A 23,543-nucleotide genomic window follows, 5' to 3' on the forward strand; every position below is an offset into this window, starting at 1 on the left:
ATTTCAAGGTCTTGACATATAAAAAGCAAGCACATCTTTTGTAATAATGGCTGTGATTATTGTCTGAATGGTTTTTAGAGAGGATATAATTGAAATTTTCATGAAATGGCCAGAGAACAAATAGATTTGTCTGCACATTTTGAAATAGCTGTGGAGTGTCTAATAATATGTTGTTATAACAATGGTTAATTAAAATTGTTACCACTCGCTTAACCTCAAACTAACACACAAAAACACTCCATGTCTGCTTACTGTTGGAATGTCCTACTCGTGTGGAAAACACACAATGTAAGTTTGTATTTGGTATAATGCTTGATATAACACTGTTTATTACTGCCTATTTATCTAAGACTCAAAAACTCTAGTTTCAACCTATTCAAGAACAGAAAATGACAGAAAAAATGTTTCGACCTCATGGGAAAGAGCTGGTATGATGCTGACATTTCAGAATACGTACGATAGTGTAGCCACGTTTTAAGGTGATCTGTGCAGTTTGCGCAGGAGATCTCTAGTGCCTTAGGTGTATGCAGATTCTCACGAGAGCATTACATTAGCATTGGATAAGCATTTGTTGCTCGGTTGATTTGATTTTATTGGCAGGATGTTGTGTGTTTTAGGATTCCAGTGGTGAGGGACGAGGCCTCAGCTGTCGTAACTCATTCACACAGTCTGCTCTCTAGAGGGCCTCCAAAGGCAGCCTCTGTCTGGGAGCAGGGAAGGGGACCTGCCCCTTTAAAACACACACACATAACCATACATAGTCTCTCCCTTTACTCGATGACCTTTCTATTTTTGCTGGGAAGCTCAAGAGTTTATTATTCACCAGGGCTCCATCAGTTTGATCCAGAGCACAGAACTTTATATACAGACTATTTACATTCTTTATTGGTGGGAAAGTATTTTCAACTTTTCCTGTTGTTGGTACTGTACTATTTTCATAGTAAGGCTGCATGATTTTGACAAACATCATCATTTCCTTTAAAGTCACCATGAAATCGAAATTGATAATTCTTATTTTATGCAGTATTTATTATAAATGATTTAATAGCTTCCCCTCCTAATATCTTCCCCTCCCCTCGTTTGTGCAGCGACATGTTTAGTGGCAGGAGGGCAGTAGTAAACGACAACCATCCAACAATCCAAAAAATTCCCAATGGACAAAACCAAGGTTCTTGTTCGAAATAGAGAAGACTATTGCAACTTCTGTTTCAACATATTCAATCTATTATTAATCTTAAAAAATAAATAAATAAATAAATATATATATATATATATATATATATATATATAAAATGGCCAAAATTATTAGGATGGTAAGGAGTCTCTTCTGCTCACCAAGGCTTCATTTATTTGATCAAAATACAATAAAAACAGTAATATTGTAAAATATTTTTACAATTTAAAATAACTGTTTTCTATTTGAATATATTTTAAAATGTAATTTATTCCTGTGATGTCAAAGCTGAATTTTCAGCATCATTACTCCAGTCTTCAGTGTCACATGATCCTTCAGAAAACATTTTAATATCCTGATTTGCTGCTCAAGAAACATTTCTCATTATTATCAATGTTGAAAACATAATTTTTTCAATTATTTGATGAATAGAAAGTTCAAAAGAACAGCATTTATCTGAAATAATAGAAAGCTTTTGTAACTTTATCACTACTGTTCAAAAGGTTTTTTTTTTTTTTTTTTTTTTTTAAAGAAATTAATACTTTTTATTAATACATATGTGTCTTGGTAACTTTCTTTAAGAAATGCTTTTATTTCACAATTTTTCTCTCTATTTCTAGAGGCCCATTACAGTCATGTGCTCATGGTGTTATCTGTATTGCTTGTTTGAAGTGTTCAGTCATTGAGCATGACGAGTTTAGCTAATTATAACCTGTTGAAGTGCTCAGTGGCCCTTTGCTTATCGATGCCTTCGACATCTGATTCACACGACATGTTGATTAGCTTTTATTCTTGCATGTGTCATTGTCTGCATATCTAGACTAGTGTTGTTTTGTCAGCTGATCCCGAATTAGCCTTTGGCCTGAGTGCTGAACTGCAGAAGTATGTACAGCAATGAGAGGCTTACAGGAAAAGGCAGTTTGTAAACAGATGTGAGCTTTTATTTACTGGGGATATTTGTTCAGTCTTGTTCTTTCCCATGCAGAGATTAGATAAGATGAAAATGGAAGTCTCACACTTTCATTTTCTCAGTCTGTTACCCCCCCGGTTTCCATATAACATAGTTTGTGTTGAGGTTTTCTGAATTCCTTCTATACTTTCACAGTGCCCTGCATGAGCCTTGAAGTTATTTGATTAAATTGAATGCAGTTGGCCCTGATTACAAGCCATATCGATTGGATTTGGTCTCTCTGAATAGGTGCTATGAATTTGTCAGCACCATTAAATTTAGACCGTATACTTGCATATTTTACTTCAATGTATTACTTAATGAATATAATGCACAAAACCATATTTTATTTGATATATAATATTATTTCAGAATCAAAAGCAGCTAGACAGAGATTGGTCTAATAATGTGATTCAAGATATTTTTAACTTGACACAATGTTTTAAAACATAGCAAATATGCCCTTCTGACATAATTAACACTCAGTCATGTTAATTTATAATTCACAAAACTAGCATAGTATTTTCTTGACACATATTGTTGAAGCTGATCAATTTGTTACAGGAGCGTTGAATTGATGGCTGTAGCGTGCTTTAAAGGTCCCGTTCTTCGTGATCCCATGTTTCAAACTTTAGTTAGTGTGTAATGTTGTTGTTAGAGTATAAATAAAATCTGTAACATTTTAAAGCTCAAAGTTCAATGCCAAGCGAGATATTTTATTTAACAGAAGTCGCCTACATCGAACGGCCAGTTTGGACTACATCCCTCTACTTCCTTCTTTAATGACGTCACTAAAACAGTTTTTTGACTAACTTCCGCCCACAGGAATACACAAGAGTTGCGTTTGTAGAGTGTGTTTGTCGCCATGTCGTCGAAACGCTGTTATTTTCATCCCGCAGTCCAATCACCGGGTCTGATTCCGGCTCAAATTGATAGGGTAAAATTAAAGACATGTTTACAATAACACTGAGCGTGTGCATCTCCACGTTATGGTAAGAGGCGTGACCTTTCCGGGCAAGATGCGCTAAGCTGCTGTCGAATCACAACACAGGAACCGCTGGCACAATCAGAACTCGTTACGTATTTCTGAAGGAGGGACTTCATAGAACAAGGAAGTCATCAGCCCGTTTTTATGACAGTGGAAACAGCGGTATACAGATAAGTAAATTATGTGAAAAATACTGTGTTTTTTTACACGCGAAACATGAACACATGTTATATTGCGCACTATGAACACAATCAAAGCTTCAAAAAACCACGAAAAACGGGATCTTTAAAAGCAGTGAGTTTGAAAACATGATTGTTGGAGCAGGTTTGCAAGGTTGTTAGTTTGAATTCTTCCCTTTTAAAGGGGTCATGGCATGAGAAATCCAATTTGCCTTAATCTTTTGGCATATAAGAGGTATTTGTACCATTAAAACATCCTGCAAGTTTCAGAGCTTAAAACATTTCTCTCTTCATTATGAACAAAGCATTTATTTTGCTCATCTTTATTTACTGAATGAAATTAACAGCTAATGAAAAGAGCTTTAGAGGGGAAGTCGGAGATTTTTAGGAACAGACATTTTGTTGATGCAGACTTCTTGGGTGAGCCCAGTTTAAGAATAGATTTGAGCATTTTTGCTTTTGGAAGGTGCTATTTTAAGGCTGCTCTTCCCCATAAACATACACTGACAACCAGAGACGGTACCTTTGGTTTGATCAAAGAATGTTTAGGGCAGAACTGTGTCTGAAATGACAGAAAAAAAATAAAAAAAAATAAAAAAAATTATACACTATGAGTGCCAGAGTTTGAATTTGTATGCAGGTAAGACCATCTAAATATCACTGCTATGCTGAATGATTATTTATAAGTTATGAATGGTAATATTTAATAATAAAAATAAAAATAATTATTTTATTTAGTATAATATGTAATATATAATATAGTATAATAATATTAATTAAATATTTATAATCTTAAATATAAAATATGTATAACTATTACTAATTAAAAATAACTAATAATGAATAATATTAAATAATATATTAATATATTATATATTATATTATATATTATATTAATATATTAATAATAAAATCTATAAAAGATTTATAATGATTCATATTTAATTATTTAATAATAATAATGTTGTAGTTATAATAGTAATGGTTATTATTATTTAAATGTTGCGTGAGCTGAAGGACATGTTAAACTGTAATAATAGCCTACACTTTTTCCCAGAGTCCCATGCTGCACAGGAATGCAAGTTTGTCAAGCTCCTCATCCCCCCCCCTACACACACACACACACACACACACACACACACACACACACACACACACACACTGTCTGTCTGTCTTATTTTTTCTTCAGCTGCTCTTCTGCTCTTGCCGTGTCGTTCTTTTGCGTTCTGAGGTGCCTGACAGCAGCATGGCGACCATTTCCTGTGCTACCACTGCTGATGGTTCCCAGATGGCTGTAGAGAGCGCTTTCTCTCTCTTTCTCTTTTCTTTATTTGGAATAAAGCCTAGTTATGGGCTTGAGTACATTAAGAGGAGGTGTTGGAGAGAGAGCGAATGAGTAGGCTGCAGGACCTGCGCTGGAAAACAGAGCCGTGTGGGATTGAAGAATCAGTTTTGGCTATTGTAGTGACAGTCCAGAATGACTGACATAATAATCCAAATTTACTCTAATAGACAACATGGGTGTGCTCTGAGCATTACATCAGCTGCATCAGCAGTGCCACGGCAAAAGGAATTATATTTTACTCAGTTTGAGTTAGCAGATTTAAGTGCATCTGATAGTAGCGTGTACTGCAAAATACTGATGAGAACGTGTTTTCACCTGCTACATTTTTTTTTTTTTTTTTAATCGGCCGTAACTTCTGTAGAGAAATACGTCAGACATTGGACAAGGATGAAACTTTCTAGTGTGCATTTGTTTGCAACTGCTATCAAGTAGATTATGCTTTTTTGCATTAGGTGCACTAAGCATTCATGTGTAAACTGCAGTATACTTTGAGCTTTATGAGCTAGTTCTTATAAGGAAAGACTTACAGGTTAATGTTTTGAATCAGTCTGATGAATCCTTCACTGAAAGAACTTGTGGTTACTGAATTACGTCTGACTCATTTCTGAACTGCAGGGTTTTACTTTTGAAGCGAATCAAGAATCGTTTAGTGTAATTAAGGTTTGCAAAACTTGAATAAGTATCATTACTGACTGGTTGATCATACAATGTGTATTTAAAGGGAAATGGTATTTTAATGAAAACTATGTATTATTTATTAAACATATTAAAATGTTAATTAAATAGTATTTGTGCATTTTAGTATTAGTTGTGGTAACACTTTACATTAGTTAATGCATTAGGTATCTTGAGCTAATAATGAACAATACAACACAATGTCTAAATACATCATAATGCTTTAAAATAAGTTGATTTATTTTTATTGGGCATGAATTAACAATGATCAGTAGTCTTTTTATAAAGTAACAAATTGAATAGTGAACTGTTAAAGGGTTAGTTTACTGAAAAATGAACAATGTCATTATTTACTCACTCTTTTGTTCTTCTTCGAGAAGATATTTTTAATGAAACCTGAGAGATTTTTGTCCCTTCATCGAAAGTCCACTCACCCAAAACATTGGTGAAGTTCTTGAAACATGTCATAGAGACATTGTAAAATAAATCTATACAAATCATTTAATCCAAGTCTTCTGAAGAGACTCAAACAGATTTAATTTAGGCTTTTAATCACATATAAAAATGAACATGCATAGAGCACATCACTTATGGTAAACGGACACTCAATTGTACTTTCTTGATGCATCAAAACAAAAACCTCATTGGTTGGTGAGTAAAATGATAACAGAGTTCCTACTTGTGATGTAGCTCTTTAACAAATTGAAACGTATTGTAAACTGTTATTGTAAACCGTAAAATGGTTGGACCATCTGGAGGTGGATGAGGGGCTCCTGGTTTTTGATTTGGCTTTGGATCTAATGGACTAAATGCTTCCCAGGTTCTCCCCGTCCCTACTCAGGATCACAGTGGGCTACTAGTGTGTAGGAGGGGTCAGGCTGGAGACAAGCTGTGAAATGCCGCCGCCGCCCCGTGTAATTTCTCAGGTTACCGTGAGTCTGCTGGGGCCTGGCTCACATTGGACTGCCCTTCCCCCTCACTGCACGTGTGTGTGTGTGGAGGGAGAGAGCTCTCAGCGACAGAGCCCTATTAGAGTGCTCTTTCTCCTGATTGCATTAGAAGGGCTGCTCAATGTGGCTTGATATCTTCAGCCTGGCATCATGCCAACAAAGATACAGCTATACAGTGTATACAGCTGCAAGAAGCCAAAAGACCTCCAGTATTGACCATGCAAGTGCATAGGCTTGTTTCTGATGTGAATGCTGTCCACTCGCAGTGCTGATTCGGGATGTGTTGTTTCCAGTCTTCATTTGACTTCTGACTGACTTGTTTGTTCCATAACCTTCGTCGTCCTTTTCCCCAAGAACTTTGGATTAAGTTTCACGCCACTAAATCTGCTCTGCTCTCAAGGTCAGTACGGGTTCCTTTAATTTCCTCATTGCACGTTTTGTTGATCTTATGGGTCTTGGAGAAAGACACCTGGCTTATACTGCAAATGAGTGGCTCCAGAGTTTCTGCTGCAGTTTCTGTGTGAGCAGGTGCTGGTAGCCCGCAGGTGTTTTAACTGTAAATGCTGAGAGTGCATGCTTGACTTTGGAACCTGAACCCTTCATGAGGTTATTATTCTCTGCTTGATGAAGAGCGTTTACTTTGTCTGAAAGCTTGGAAATTTTACAGATGTTAATTTTCACAGCTTTATTTTACGACTAAGCGAGCGATTTGTATGTAGGTTGATTTGCCTAAAATATGTAGACACTGTGGCTCTGTGATACTATCAAAACATTGCTGTTTGATTGTGAGCCTAAAACTGCAAAAGTGGCTCAACCAATGAGTTTGGGGCAGGACTGTCTGTTTGACCAACCAATGAAAATTACACATTTCAGCTTTAATTCTGAGTTTTGAGTCCTTTAGAAATATATATTTTAAAGTTGCCATGAAATGAAAGCGTTTTCCAATGGCATTATTGCGAATGATTCATCCATGCATGTTTTGTTTTTTTGATCCTGTAATTTAATTAAAATGAAATCTCGATCGATCTTCTGGTGAAACGACTTCTCTCTGGTGGCATATGCTGGACTTCTCCAATCATTTTAGTTTGCTTAAAACCCAACCTGCTCTTAGAAATGACTGCAAGCTCACATTCAGATCTGCCTTCATCCAATCAACAACCGCCCAGCTTTTTTTCTTTTTGAAAATTTGTTTCATTTGGATGTACATCACAATATGAAATAAAAGATCTGTCGTTACTTCCATTATATTGCAACGTGAAAATAAAAAATAACTTGCAGAATTCTTTTGTGTTTGATTTTCAGGATTCATAAGGTCATGGAAAACTTGAAAATTTTAAAATTGTTGTTTTCAGGGCTAGAAAATTTGAGGAAATCGATAATATTTGGAAGGCATGAAAATGTTTAATAATTAATACATTTATAAATAAATTTAGTCATCACTACAAAAAGTTTGTCTGTGAGTGCAGTTGCTGTTTTTTTTTTTTTTTTTTTTTTTTTTTTAAATGCAAAACTCATTCATTGTTCAAAAGGTGTGAAAACTGGATTTTGTGGTATGCATATCACAGCCCTTTCCAGCTGTCATATTTGCCTTTGGTGTTCTAGATGTAGCTACTCAAGCTACAAAAGTCCTATGACAATCATGAGGATTTTCTACCTGACACCAGAGTTGTGGAGGTCATGGTCCGTTTTGGGCCCCTTTGACAGAGTGTTTGGTACTAAAAAAGAGGGAATTGTTTGGGCAGGCTGTCGGACAGACCTAAGCAGTGCTCCAGTCATGTGAACAGAGGCTGCCCAGGCCAGAAGAATGTGTTGAATGTGAATGACGCAGCTTTGACGAAGACATGTGACTTTGAGAGCGATAGATAGAAAGGAAAGAGGAGCGGGGAGGAGGGCAGTTGACTCATGCAGGCAAAGTGCCACTCCGCTGACCTTTTTATGCTAGCGTAACTATCGCCCCCATGGATCAAAGAGCAGGGATGGAGGCAACTGAAGAAGAGAGGGGCAGTGAGTGAGCCTGCCCTGTTTGCGTATAAATCTGAGTTTGTTGATGTCATGCCCCTTTGTTTCTCTCCATCTTGGTCAGATGACTAGCCCATGCCTTACCACTTGGCGTTCCACAGCTACTGCTTAGACGTAATCTATAACCTTTGAAATGCCTTTCGGATGGCCTTGTAAAGGGTACACGCTCTCATAAAGACGCTTGCAAACTTTTGGGCCTTTGTTTTTAAATGCCAGCATTGTTATTCGCATTAGTGTTTAAGTATTGCAAGTAGTCAGGCATGATGGTGCTTATTTCAAGCTGATTTGTTGGCCAATATAATGATATTATCGACTAAAAACAGTGCTTGTTTGGCCACTTGACAGTCAATTGTATTGTATCATCTATTAACACACATATATGAACAGCGTGTGGTAAAAATGATCATGCAGAGTGAATCTTCTCAAATGGTTGAGGAAAGGCTGGATTAATTGTGCCTTTTATACTGAATAATTAAATACAGTCAGTGGAGAAAGGCTTCAGAACTAAAGAAAACATTGCTTGTATTGACATATATCATTACATTTTTAATTATTTTATTTATTATTGATAGTTGTTTCATTGCAATGTATATGAGTGTTTTTTATATAATGAGATATTGTAAATTTCATTATTTTTGGCATTTTTGCCTTTATTCAGGTAGGACAGTGATGTGGGAGAGAGAGAACAAACAGAAATTTAACTCAACTGGACAAATTGACTTTGTACTTTTTTTATTTTTTATTTTTAATATCACTCACCCCCTACATCTGCTCTGTAATCTACTCCAACATACTTTATAATATAATAAAATTTTTGCTATGGTATATGTACAAAAATGTTAGTTTGACAGGACTTTGTCAGAGAATTCTATCCACTAGCTGAAGTGTCTGTGTATCTAACAGAAACCTGAGTGAACTTTACATTGGGTTAATAATAGCTATTGATCAGTGACCTGGTTTCTACTTTGACAAGCACAATATAGTGCACCAGTGACAGTTTAGTTGTCCTTCAGAAGTTTCTTTCCTTATCAGAACACGTCACTCTTAAATGCTTCATTGCAATTGAGGGTGAACCATGGTAGCAAAGTCAAGCTCATTCTTTGTATTCAACTAACTACTTTTATTTGTGGCCAGCTCATTTCATTGACGCATGGGATAGGCAGCTGTGACACACCAGCCTGTGGTGACCTGCACTGTCTCTATCTATAGATTCAGCTTAGGCTGTAGTTTCCATTGTATCTATTTTATTAACAACGCATATACTGATGATACATGTTGCAAGGTCAGCACAAGTTTTTTTTATTTAAATGGATGAAATATGTCAACAAACCCATTAAACTGCACTAGCATGGATATTCACTGTACTTTGGAGTTACAGATACTGCGTCTTTTGCTTTTTACTATTGGTGATTCACCAGTTGTCGATGATGGTCGTTTTACCTTTCTTGATTAAAATCCGCCATCAAAATGACAAGTTTAATTATTTCAGCTGCTGTAAAAAATAACAAATGACCGCCACCTGCAGCATCCGGGACTCCTCCTTTATGTTTACAGATGTGACATAATGACACAAAGGCAAACTCATATTTCCCGCAGAAACCTACCAGTACCACTCAAAAAAAAAAAAAAAAAAAAAAAAAAAACACTATTACAATCTTACCGTTGTGAATCAGGCTAAGGTAAGGAGGTAGTTTTGAACACTGGCTGGTTATGTACTTGCTCAATAATTGATTTTGGATAATTTTTAACCAAAAAAGTTACAGACTGCAGCTTTAATATTACTTGTATTCACTGGATATTCCACATCTTGCCCAGTGACTTTAAGTTTATATAATGTATAATATCGGGGTTTTTCCTGGTAGCAGACAAACACTGTCATTCACACACAGTACAAAGTACCCTACCCATGCGAACTGCGAGCCCAGTACTGACAATAAATCCAAATTAAATGCAAAGAAACAGTTTGTCATATTAAAACGACATGAGGGTGAGTAATAAATGACATTATTTTCATTTTTGGGTGAACTAACCCTTTAACTTATCATATTTATTCTTGAAATGTAAAATAGTCACTGTCAGGATCATAAAACAAAGTGCTTAGAACTATTTTATATTTAAAAATCTGTAAATTTATATGTAAATTATATGTAAAAAGTCACTGAGTGACTGATTTGGAAAGTTAGTAATAAAACAAACAAAGTGGCAGGTCTATTATTTTGCATGAAGACTTAATGCACAAATAATTTGACATACAGTATCAGATTGTTTTGTTCCATTGCTATGGTTATCACTGTCAATTGGGTTTAATCACACATTTAATACGGTTGTCATTCCAGAAACTTTGCAATGTGTAGTTAGCAGCATGAAAAAAAAAAAAAAATGAATACAGAAAGCGAGCAAAGATCGCTGCCATTATAATCACTGAATCTGTCAGTTACTTCAGCTCAGCACGTGACACACAAAGCTGAAAATCCATAAAGCGGTCTACGCTGTGCAATGAATCTTTTATTGACATTGTGTTTATATATAGTTGGTTATAATAAAAGGATTTGCGAGCATACAGAACTTGTGCTGAACAAAAACTCTGTTAATAACTGTTATTTCATGTTATGACCAAACAAATTTAAACTTTTTTTTATTTGTTTTTATATGATACTTTTTATATAAATATTATAAATTTAAATAAATTTCCCAAAATTTCCCGTAAATTCCCGTAAATTCCCGTAAATTCCCGTAAATTCCCGTAAATTCCCATAAATTCCCATAAATTCCTGTAAAGTTTCCAAATTGGAATATTTCCAAAATTCCCCAGCTTAAGTTTCCGTGGAAAGTTTCCGGAAATTTTGAGCGGTGTTGAGAGGATTCTGACTAACTTGAACACATATGATTGGCAATGGTGTTCATGCACGCAATAGTTATGTCTGTGATTGGATCAAAGCTCAATGCTGCAAAAATATGTTGTAAATAGAAACCTTTGATGCTCTTCATAGAGCGCTTACACAAACACGCACAGGAGCATTTTAAAGCAGCTTACCGGTACTGCAGAATAGCAGGTATTTTGAAATCACGGCCCTCACGTTGAAAAGTCGTTATTTTATTTTTTTTGCTGCACAAATAGTATTCTTGTCGCTTTATAATATTAAGGTTGAACCACTGAACTCACATTAACTGTTTTAAATAAGTTTTTAGTACCTTTCTGGGCACTGAAAGTGTAAATTAACTTGCTGGCTATAGAGGCCTTACTGAGCCATTGGATTTTATCAAAAATATTTTAATTTGTGTTCCGGAGATGAACGAAGGTCTTACGAGCGTAGAACGACATGAAGGTGAGTAATTAATGAAATTATTTTCATTTTTTGGTGAACTAATCCTTTAGTGACTTGCAGGCATGTTTTCTCCCAGTTTTGCTCCTGAACTCGATGTTCTCCTGTAGGGGGTCACTGCCTCTAATGGGCTGAAATCTTGTGTCGTACACACACCTCTCGCCCCTCACCACCTGCTTGGACTTTAACAAGACTGTAATTTATGTGTGTGCACAGCCACAAAAAGTGTTCAGGAGAGTTTTTTGATGTCTAGCTATTTATATGATTTCAGAATGATAACATTATTTAAATTATTTTATGTCTGATGACTGATCATTTTAATTATGATTAGGACTGTTTATAAAACAACCTAATTTGGGGCATTTTGGCTTTTGTTTTGTCCTATTTTGACCCAGTGCTGGGTTTTCGACCCAGTTGGCTTGGTTTAAATGTTTGTAAATGTTTAAATGTTTTTTTTTAGTTTTTTTTTTTAATTCAATTATGTAACATATTGTTTAAAAGTTACTATATAAAATGAACATATCTCCCAGAAATGGACACAAATATAGGCAAAATAACATGCACGTGTATGTGAGTGAGAAAGCACAGAAAAGCTTTCAGTAAAGGGAATCTCAGTATGTTCAAAAGTTATTCAGATCCAGTTCTGCTGTACAGATGTGGATGAGATTTTAGTAGAAAAGGCTGGTCACAAGTCATCTGTCTCATGGCACACACCTCTCACAGTCCTTTGGGACACTAATGCTCAAAGTTAAACAAGTCAAAGTGACTTGCAGCATGTCATGCTGTATTGTATTTACCATTTAAGAAGTCTTCCTTTGCTGCAGAGTTATATGGCGGTCATAAATATCTGAATGGCAAACATCAGAGCTGGTGTTTTTTGGGACTTATCTAATCAGTGCCAGAGAAATGTGTGAAGGATGCTCTGGGACGAGGCCTCTTTTTTCCTTATCTCCACTATGCCATGGCTCCATTTCCTGTACCTCTCTCTTCTTTAGTTATATAGGAACAATTAGATTTGGCCCAAATAATGCCTGTGCACTAAATGTGATTTCCTGGGGTTAGCATTGGGCTGAGATTGGATTATGTCGGGTGACTAGGATGACATTATATGTTATCACAAGAGGCTACTGGAAAGAAGTGAGAAAGACTGCAAGTGTGTTTTCACACACACAAACACACACACGTTTGTTTTTGTGAATTGTGAGGACACTGTACTGTACAAACCATATTTTCTATCGCCCTATACCTAAACCTACCCATCACAGAAAACTGTGCACATTTTTACTTTCTCAAAAAAACTCATTCTGTATGATTTATAAGCCTTTTGAAAAATGGGGACATGGGATTATGTCCTCATAAGTCACCCTTTCCTTGTAATACCTATGTCATACCTATGGGGGTCTTTAATAAATTTGTTCAAATAAAAAGCATTTATTTGAAATAGAAATGTTTTGTAACACTAAAGGTCTTTACAGTCATGTTTGTTTTGTTTAATGCACCCAAACTTTTGGACATAGTATATTATTTACTATTCATTTATTATATTTATCATATTTTATTATATTTTTTTCTCAAACAGCTAGTTCTTAAAATATTATTTCGCTAATAGAATTATTCATGTCATATTAAATATTACACACAATTACGACTTTAAGCTTGGTTCACCCAAAAATGAAAATGCTGTCATTAATTACTCACCCTCATGTCGTTCCACACCCGTAAGACCTTCATTCATCTTCAGAACACAAATGAAGATATTTTTTATGAAATCCGAGAGGTATATGACTCGTCCATAGACAGCAATATAATCACCACTTTCAAGCTCCAAGAAAATACTAAAGACATCATTAAAACAGTCAATGTGACTGCAGTGGTTCAACCTTAATTTTATGAAGCGACGATAATACTTTTTGTGTGCAAAAACAAAACAAAAATAACGACTTTCAATCTCTTTTCTTCCCTGTCATTATCCTTACGCAGTTGACGCAGTAAGCACAGTGAAGGCTTCACTGTCCAAATGTTATGTCCAAATGCCGGCTCAGTATTGGCCAAAGCTGCACACGTGAGCAGCACAATGCATGCGTGTGATGCTGACGCAGGAGCCGGCCAATAATGAGTCTGCGTTCTGACGTAGAACCTGGAGGCGCTGAACGTCAACAACATATGAGAATGACACAGAAGAGAAGATATTGTTGAATAAAGTCGTTATTTTTGTTTGTGTTTTCCGAAGATGAACGAAGGTCTTATGGGTTTGGAATGGCATGAGGGTGAGTAATTAATGACAGAATTTTCATTTTTGTGTGAACTAACCCTTTAAAAGAGGAATAGTGAACTTTATGAACTTAACGTTCTCTCTAATAGGTATGTTGTCTTGAGTTTTTTTGTAATCCTGGTGGAGATACAAAGCACTGAGTCTCAACAGGTATCACTGGGCTGACCGCAACCTTTCTTCTTCACTGTGTAGAAAAGAGTGTTGTTGTCCTCTAAGGGAAGGTGGAGTGTAGGAAAAAGAAGAGAGGGAGAAAGGGGGGAGAAGGAGGCCTCTCGTTATTTTCAGTCTATTGTGTCTACTTCCTGTAGGTCAGGGGTTATTGGAGTAGGGAGTTGCAGACTAGCTGTGGAGCAAAAGTGAGACAGAACTTCCATATACTCAGAACATCAACACCGCAAAGGCAAGATCAGTTTGCCTAACGCTTGGGACTACCAACAAACAACCTCAACAGGTAAATACAAGACAAGCCGTTTGAATGATGCCACTTTATGCTTCCGATTCTTTCGAGTTCTGCATGCCACGTGTTCCCGGGTTGCCAGTCCGGTATCCTGTTTTGGAAGAGCCATAGTATTTATTTTGAATTTTTCCTCCAGTGTTGCTCGAAAAGGACTCTCTCTTGTTCTGCAGTCCATTTATGAGCGTTTGTGGTTTTGTGTGTGCATTAGTGCGCTCATCGATGTGTTTACTGGCTTTGCAGTCTCGTGACCAGAAGTGGAAGAGATCGGAAGAGGTTGGAATTGTTTTTGAAATGTCTCTTATGTAACTCGTGGGCTTCCTGAGAGCAGCCATATTAGAGCCCGGTTAATGGAGAGAGGGAACCTCTTCTACCATTAGCCAATATGGCCATGGCCAAATCACATTAATGCTGGACTGCAGCTCTGCAGGGAAAGATGCAAATCAAAAACACTGTGTCGCTCTGTCCAGTCCTGCATCAGCTCTTGTGTTTTGCTATTCACTGTTTCTTTAAGTCTTGATCAATTTGATGACAGAGGTAAGAATATCAGGTTTGGTGACTACGTTGTTTTGACTAGCCTAGTTAAGATGTGTTGCAAAAGTGTCCAGCTAAATAGTTAATGGTGTGATTTGTGTTTTTCTACTTAATTCTTAGTAAGGCTACTGAATGTAAACAACTCAACTTTGAATGTTGTGCAAAGTTTTCTGAAATATTCATTAGTAGTAGTTGCAGTAGCATTAATAATAATAATATAATTATAATTATTAATTTAATATTTAAAACAAGAAAAAATTAAATACTTATTTATTATTATTATATGATATGATTTATTATTTGAAACAGATAATAAAACAAAACATATAATAATAATAATAATAATTAATAATAATAATAATAATAATAACAAATATAAATTTCTAGTTTTTGGATTAAATTCTTTGCAGTTTCATGCAATACTAGGGTTGCCACAATACCCAAAGTTTAGTAGTTGATACTAGTGCCAGTCAATTTAAAACAAAAAATCATGATGTCACTGCAAAAATATGCTATTTGACACACTATTTTAAAAAATGAAATATTAATGAAAAAAAAAAAAAAAAAAAAAAAAAAAAAATATATATATATATATATATATATATATATATATATATATATATATATATATATAAACAAAATATATAAAAACACAATGGAGATATAATTAATTTTTTATTATGTTTTATTATATAAATTGTATTTAAATTGTCCTTTTTTTTTTTCTTTTTAACAAGATGGACAAAATTTGTCACCAGAAAAGTAATTTGGTTTTACTGAATGACGATATTTTCAAACAATGCTAACAGGCTGATATCAATCATTTTATATTCAGTACAAGTTTTTCAAATATTACAACATTTTCCATGTTTTATAGCGGTTGTACCGAATGACCTGATGTTTCGGGACATGCATATGAGCAAGTGAAAACATGAATTTTTCAAATGGTTAAGAGAAACTTAGTTACTTTTCTTCACGACCATGTGGTCCTGTGCAGGTGTCTGAATGATGTCACATCCTGTCACATGATATTGATGCATGACTTGATCCAAAATGGTGCCTTTATATTGGCTACTCCGAATGACATCAATGAAATTCATTTTTACAGACATTTTTTCTCATAACAAAGCAACGACTTCTATACATAATTGTAAAGCTGTTTTGCACTATGTTGATATAAGATGTTATAAAATCATTCCAGAAAAAAAAATATATACATTTATTATATTTTAAGATATTTTAATCACAAATGAAATTACTGTATTGACTTATACCTTTATATGTACCTTTATATGTAGCAAAATATAATTAAAACCTTTTGGATTCAATAAAAGAGATCTAGTTGCACTACCTTACATACTTTGGATGTCATATTTTTGTTGTTTTTATTATTATTAAGGCCTTTTGGACAAAAAAAAAAAAAAAAGACCCGTCACGTCAATGACCCACTTGCAGTGCTGATATTTGGGAAAGTGTGGTTGTGTGATGTTGCTTAACTATATATAAATATAATTTTTACCGCGGTATGTTTCTGTGAGTTTTATTGTGTATTGTTGCCCTCATTTGTTTTGATTTCTCCACAAGAGTCTCTCTCAAACACAGACAGGCTGCGTGAGCATCAAATGCTGCGAGTTTGTTACCGTCAACAAATTATCTATTATCAATCAATATTATCAACAGGTTTTGGTGACCAAAGTTTCTGCGCTTACCTAGTTATTTTTATTTATTTATTTATCAATCTATCCATCAGGCTACTTGTCCGGTCGGGCAAGTAAAATTCTCTTTCACTTGCCCGCCCCTTCAAAAAATCCACTTGTTGAGCTATGTATTGTATATAATGTAATGTATATAATAATGCACAATGTGATATCATAAGTCAGGTCACAGAGAAATGTCTTGTTGCTAGTTCTGACATAAACCTGTTATTGCACAATATCTAGAAATCCATTTGCAACTGCATGTTAACCATTACTGTTTTTGCAACTTATGAGTAACAAGCTAAGGATACCCTAATGCATTTGGAGACTTTAAGGAAGCCCTCCTTCCCCCACCAATAAAACCAGTCTAAACTTAGTCGTGACCAACCATGTAGCGAACGAGTGACAATGGAGGAAAAACAGGATGTCTTTTTCTCAAAGTGTATGTTGGGAACAGATGACCAGGAAGATGAAAATTGCCAGCGAAGTGGAAACTTCCACTTTGTATCTGTGTGTTTTTGCCCAGTTGAGACCGGTTGCTCATCTGTTGTCCCACAGCCAAGCATGATGGTAAACTGTAAATGATTAAGTCCCTCTTTCCTTCTGCTTACGTTTTTGCCCTGTTTCACACTCTGTTTCGCTCCTTGGTTAATGTTTGAATCCCATCTAAGTGCAGCCGCTGCATCTGTACTGGCTCTCAGCTCACATTTCTTCTGTTGAAAGAGAGATAAAGAAACTAAACCAACTGTAGAGAGGAAATGAAACCAGGCCATTCCCCTGGGATTGCTGTTAAGGGCTATCGATCTTTCTCCCTCTCCCTTTCTCTCTCTGCACAAATGATTGATATGGAATGACCTCGACTTGAAAACATGCTGCCGTTCTTGTCCTGCCTATCTGCCACATTGGCGGTCATTTGGAAGGGGAGCAGTGTGGAATAAGAGACAGAGGCTAGACTCGGCTATTTAGTGCAATTTTCAAGGACGGCCACAGCCGGGATGGTTTTTAAGCACTATGGATGGCGGGTCTCCTAGTTAAACTGAACTAGCTTGCGTTGAAGGTGATGTTGATGATGGACACAGCTGGAAGTAGGATCATGTGCACTTTTGTGTGGAGTGAGAGTTGTGAGACTCGCTAGCTCCGTGTTTTTTATCTTGCACACTTCTTTTACTGGATCAAGTTTCACAACATCGGATTTTTCCAGAGAATACACCACAATTGAAGGCTCAAGGTGAGAGAATTGTTATTGCGTAGTTTATTACTGAGTTCTCATGTTTCGCCATAGTTTTTGATGTGTGTCATTTTCAGTAAGCATATGTACCGGTAAAGAAAAAAACAAAACTTCTGTTCTCTAAAAACCATGAGTGCTTGTGTCTGTGTTTTGTACATTAGGGTTTTTTTTAATTTTTTTTTTTTATTTTGACTTGCAACTGCTGTTATTTTCTAACCTAGTACAGGTTATTTATTCAGCTGGTCCTGCTGCATAGGATATTCCCTACATTACATTATCTTCTGCTGCTAAGGGCTGTTGTTCCTCATAGGCTGCATTTACAGTCAGTGTTTGTGATTGTCAATGGTATTGACTATTAAATCGTTCCCTTCGTAGAACAGCTTTCAGTACACTGCCTGAATAAACAAGCAGCCAACGTGAATCCCCTTTTAAATTCTTGCAGTGTGTAACCACAGTGATAGTGACAGAAGTAAATATCAAAGATAGTGACTTCCATAAAGGCCCATTCCAACAAATTTTTTTTTTTTTTTTTTTTTTTTAAGTCAAATACTAACTCTGCCACCCAGTCTTTTGCCACTCAGTGGGTGTAACCGCAGTGACTTCCCTCTTTCTGTGATGTCATGTGCCCTCTAAAGTAGGGATGGGCAAACACTGTCCTGCAGAGTTCAGCTCCAACCCTTTTCAAACACCTTCGTATTTTTGTTTATTTTTAATCATCTAAAATGTGCTGTGACTTATATTCCAAAGTGACATATATAATGAATTTAACATAAAAAATAAACAAAAAGTAGATGCTTAAACGTTTTATAGACATATTTTTCATGTCTGTGCTAGTATTCACTTGGTAAGAAGTTCACGGAGATGTGAAGGTGCATTCTGTTTGTTTTCTTTATTTTACGAAATCAAACGTTTTCTTGTTATTTTGAATGTGCACAAAAATAATCCTTTACAGTTTTGAATGTCTTAGTCTTATCCGTATGACCATAAATGTTGTTTCAGCTGCTATAAGAAAAAAAATCCAAGTGATCGTGCCAGCGCGTCGTGTGCACAAACAACATATCAGTTCTATAATTTCTAACTGTTTAGATCAAAGACTATTCATAATCAACCTAAAAATGCAGTCACCCAAACAGAGAAAAAGTTTTGTGGCTCAATTTAAATGGTCTGTTGTACAATCTGTAGGCTGTTACTGTTAGCTTGACTACCGTTCTATCATCACACTGTAATTCTGTACAGTGTTAACACTGTGATTTGATGTTGAATGAGGGTAATAAAATATTTATCGTATCGAAATCAAATCATGATATTTGTGTCAATACCCAGCCCTAGTATTTTGTAATATTGACTACTCATCAGTTAAATCTTTGGCATCTTATATTCTAAGTTTTTGTCAGCATTCATTAAAAACATTAACCCCCATTAACCCCCCCCCCCCCCCAAAAAAAACAAGAAGTGGTCAGGTTGTGATTTTTTTATCTGTTAGTATTTGATAGAATCCATGATGCCATGTATCTGAACAAGATGTCCAGGACCTCCAGCAGAAAAATAGGCTCACAGCATTAAAGATCCAGCAGTATATTTAACCGTGGGCATGGGGTACTTTTTATCCATGTGTGCACCAAACCCATCTGGTGGGTTTGCTGCCAAAAAGCTATTTTTTTAGTTTAATCTTACCACAGAAGCCGGTCCCATTTGAAGTTCCAGTCTGACTGACAACTGAATATGCTTGAGTTTGTTTTTGGATTAGCAAAGAAGGATTTTTCTTGAAACCCTCCGGAACAACTTGTGGGGATGTAGGTGCTGTTTGGTCATTTTTTTTTTTTTAGGCTTTCTGAGACTCAAGACTCGACTAATTTCTGCAATTCTCCAGCTGTGATCCTTGAAGAGTCTCTCAAACTTTCCTCCTCACTTCACATTAGGACGATTTAGACACACGTCCTCTTCCAGGCAGATTTGTAACATCTTTAGTTGATTGAAACTTCTTAATTATTTCCCTGATGGTGGAAATGGGGATTTTCAATGCGTTAGCTCTTTTCTTATACCCATTTTCTATTTTGTGAAGTTCAACGATCTTTTGCTGCACATCAGAACTATATTATTTGTTTTTTCTCATTGTGATGAATGATTAAGGGGATTTGGCCTTTGTGTTTACACATATTTGTATTCCTGTGGAACAGGAAGTCATGGCTGCACAATTTCATGCTCCTAGTCACCCTGTTGTGCTAAAAAATGTAAATGTGAATGGGAATATAGTTCAGAGATATTTTACTCAGAAGAATTTCTAGGGATGCCAATAATTGTGGCAAACATGTATTGGAGAAAAACATTTATTTCATAATGAGCTTTTCCCTCCATTTTCAATTCTTTTCCTTCAATGAAAGGTTAGAATTTTGTGAATTTTTTTGAATGAAAGATCAAAAAGATAAACAATGCAGATTTTTTTTTTTTTCACAGCCGCCTTTGTTCATATTTACTAAGGGTTCCAATATTTGTGGAGGACACTGTATTTTGTAGGATATTAGGATAATATTGTTTATATTTGTTCACATGGTGCAGTTTTGCCATGTCTGTTACAGTTAATGCGATTGTTTCGGAGTTATTTAATGAAGTAATTTAAATTACGCACACCTTGTAACCGCGTTATTATTTTACTCTAGCCCTGTGGACACTGAGAACTCCGCTCATCCGGTCATATTTGTCTTTCACAGCGTGAGCAGCACGTACTCTTCTTCTACATAAGAGATGGTCGTCTTATTGAAAGATACAAGGGTCCGTGGCTCTACCATTGGAGAAAGCATAACGGCAATTTTGGATTACATGTGTCTTGATAACCAGTCACATTACAGCCTTGATGTCGTTGAATTTCCTTCAGAGTTGTGTGACAGTCAGTCACTGTTTGTGGATACCATAGAAATGAATGAGAAGTGCTGTAAACTGAATCATACCTGTTGCGCAATTGTCTGTTACTTTATAATAATATACTCTTATAAAACAGCATTTTTTTTTTTTTTTTTTTTTTTTTTTTTTTTTGTAAACTCTAAAAATAGATCAATCCAAAATGAATGTTTAGGAGCAAATCTGATTCATTAAATTATAAGCCGTTTTCCCACAAAAGCAGTTTATTCAGCATAGTGAAGCCTCTCCTCCATTGACATCCATTTAAAAAATAGCCTCTGGTCTCATTCCCTTTTTACCACAGTGTTAGCAGGTGTTATGCTTTTTTGTGTGTGTGCTAACTTTGCAGGCTTGCCTTCAAGTGACTTTGTTTTGCATCCTTAAAATGTGATCTGTTTATGTGAGCGTCAAGTTGAGAGACATTGAATCAAAAGAAGTGTTTATCAGCTGGTTTAGATCAGTAACTAATTGTTTGGGGCTAGAAAAACTATAATGCGCACAGTTGCATTCTAGGTATTTAGCCTCACATACAGGATATGTTAATTTGCTTTTACAAGCAGGCATTGTTTGATGCCACAGCAACCGCTTGAACATAACGATTTTGAAATTTGTGATTCCAACGCGCTTCTTGTGTAAAAAAAGTACCTGTACACATAAGAGCCATCAAGATCGCAAGAAAAGCTTGCTGTGTGCCAGTAACTATACATTATTTAAGGCTTTTTTCTATTGGTTAAGATATAAATATTGATATCATAAAGCCTCCACCATTGCAAGCCTGTGCGCTCTCTAAACTGTCCGGGTTCTGCACTGCTCTCGCATTTGACTGCCGCCACCTTTATTCCGACAACATTACATTATTAACAGACATTTAGAAAATCGATTTTGAAATTTGTGATTCGTTTCGAATCTGTAGATAATAGATTTCCCCCCCGCCCAGTGTTTACCGGGGTGAGGACAGGACAACCTGTCACACACGAGATCGCAATGAAAGTCCCCTTAAGTCCAAATCAAGTTCCATCCTAGATTTGATCTGAATTGAACCAGGAAATCTGAAATCTTGATACCCAGCTGGTGTTATGTTCAAGTGTGTATTCAATAGCTGCAGTTATTGTACAATTTCAAATTAAGTTTTACCTTTTGTATCTTCCGGACTGGATCGATTATTATAGTTTTAAGGTTGTTGTGTTAGGCTCGATTCTAAAGTGTAAAGTGTGGGTTAAGGACTAGCATGCTAGCTCTCTGGATGACCTTTCTAAGGGCTTGGCTTCATATAAAAAAATAAAATGATTGAAAATGGGTGTTCTTTGAGGGCAGGACCGCACAGCTGCCTGAATCATTCCCAAGGTTATTTGAATCAAGGTTGGGACAACAGACCTATCCCTTCTTACATACTGACAATCTTTTTTACTTTCTCTGTTTCTCTTTCTCTCACATAATGTCCTGACACAGAGGGGGATTTCAGATTTCCTCCCAGATCTCCCACAATACTTTGAGCTTGCTGCTTTTGGAGTCCAGGTCATAGAGCATGAAGACAAGGGATACTGAAGAATTTATCCAAGAACTGAGAGTGTTTTATTCCAACCTCTCTTCTGCTGGACCTTATACTTTCATGTCTTCCAGACCGCAAATACTGAAAGTGGTTTCCAGAATAAAGCATTCCAAAATAAAGCTGTCCAAACCTCATGTTAGGTTATAGCTCACTTCTTTTTTCGTCCGGGCAAAGCATATTGTCTCTGATGTTCTGCAAAAAAAAAAGAAAAAAAAAAGTAATCCCATGGTGGCAAACTTTGTCAGGTGTTGATAGAAAACCCTGCTTTCTCTTGAATGTATGAAAATCTTTCCTCAAAATAAGTAGGTGAGAAAAAGGCATTAAAGTTTGAGGTTGGACTCATTCTGAGTCATCATTATTCACATGATAGCATTCAGTTCACATTCCTTTAGCTACTCATTTGTGACCTGACCTGAGGATCTTCCATGTCACCAGCTAACTTCACTGTGTCCTGGTTGTTTTTACTGTTGAGGTTAGTTTTGGCAATTCCAGCACTGGTGTCAGTGTTGGTAATGTGAAGTTTAAATGTTGCAGGTGGAGAAAACGATGACTAAGGTGATAATGTTAAAGTAAAACGGTATCAGGCCAACAAGACGTACATGGAAAATTAGAGTTTGGGATTTTGCACAAGACTGACGCACCTTTCTTATTAGTCACAGGAGAGTGCAGCTATATTGCCTGAGCCTTTACTGTCTTTAACATCTTCCGTCCTAGTGATTGCTTTTAAAAATATATGGCCAAGCCAGCTGCAATGAATATATTCCTGTGCACGCTTATTAAGATAATTATGGAAATCTGCAGAAAAGAATGGACTTTCTGCCTGTTTTTCATTTAGTTGACCACTGATTTTTTTTTTTTTTGAATATATCCAGGATGAATGTGGAGATTTCTAAAAGATGAGACTGTCTAACCCGTATTGCTTCACCCATGAAAGGTTATTTAGCAGGTGACCTCATATTATGGCAGGTGCTTTATAAATCTCTCTAAAGCTGTTCTTCTAAATGGTCTCCTCTTTTTGTGCAGCTAAGAGAATCACTGTGTGATATAGCTTCATTTTGGTGGGTCACTCTCGCATTCGATTAGATTACACAGGCCTGGAAAACATTAGATTGTAATGGGCTGGTGAGCTGCTCAGGGGGCAGAGCTTGAGTGCTTCAGAACGCTATGCTGCTTTGAAATATATTACTGGAATAAAGCACCCTCCTTCAATTCAGTGGATGCGAATATTTTAAATTGTTGTGGTTTGTCAAGTCTAGGCATTTCATTTTTGATAACACATGCCTTTTTTGTATAAAAGATTACCTTCACCCAA

At 36.1% G+C, this 23,543-nt stretch overlaps 1 protein-coding gene across 6 annotated transcripts in view; it reads left to right on the forward strand.

Moving 5' to 3' along the window:
- Positions 1-23,543, forward strand: part of gab1 (GRB2-associated binding protein 1) — an 88,033-nt gene that overhangs the window by 12,163 nt on the left and 52,327 nt on the right. The window contains exon 2 of one of the 6 annotated variants that reach the window (XM_048196645.1): positions 14,183-14,325. The exons of the other annotated variants lie outside the window; for them this stretch is intronic. The gene's annotated coding sequence lies outside the window, so the exon portion shown is untranslated. The remainder of the gene's footprint in view (positions 1-14,182; positions 14,326-23,543) is intronic. 6 annotated transcript variants of the gene reach the window in all.

The sequence above is a fragment of the Megalobrama amblycephala genome, linkage group LG7, assembly GCF_018812025.1.
Source record: "Megalobrama amblycephala isolate DHTTF-2021 linkage group LG7, ASM1881202v1, whole genome shotgun sequence".
In the NCBI taxonomy this organism is placed as follows: domain Eukaryota; kingdom Metazoa; phylum Chordata; class Actinopteri; order Cypriniformes; family Xenocyprididae; genus Megalobrama; species Megalobrama amblycephala.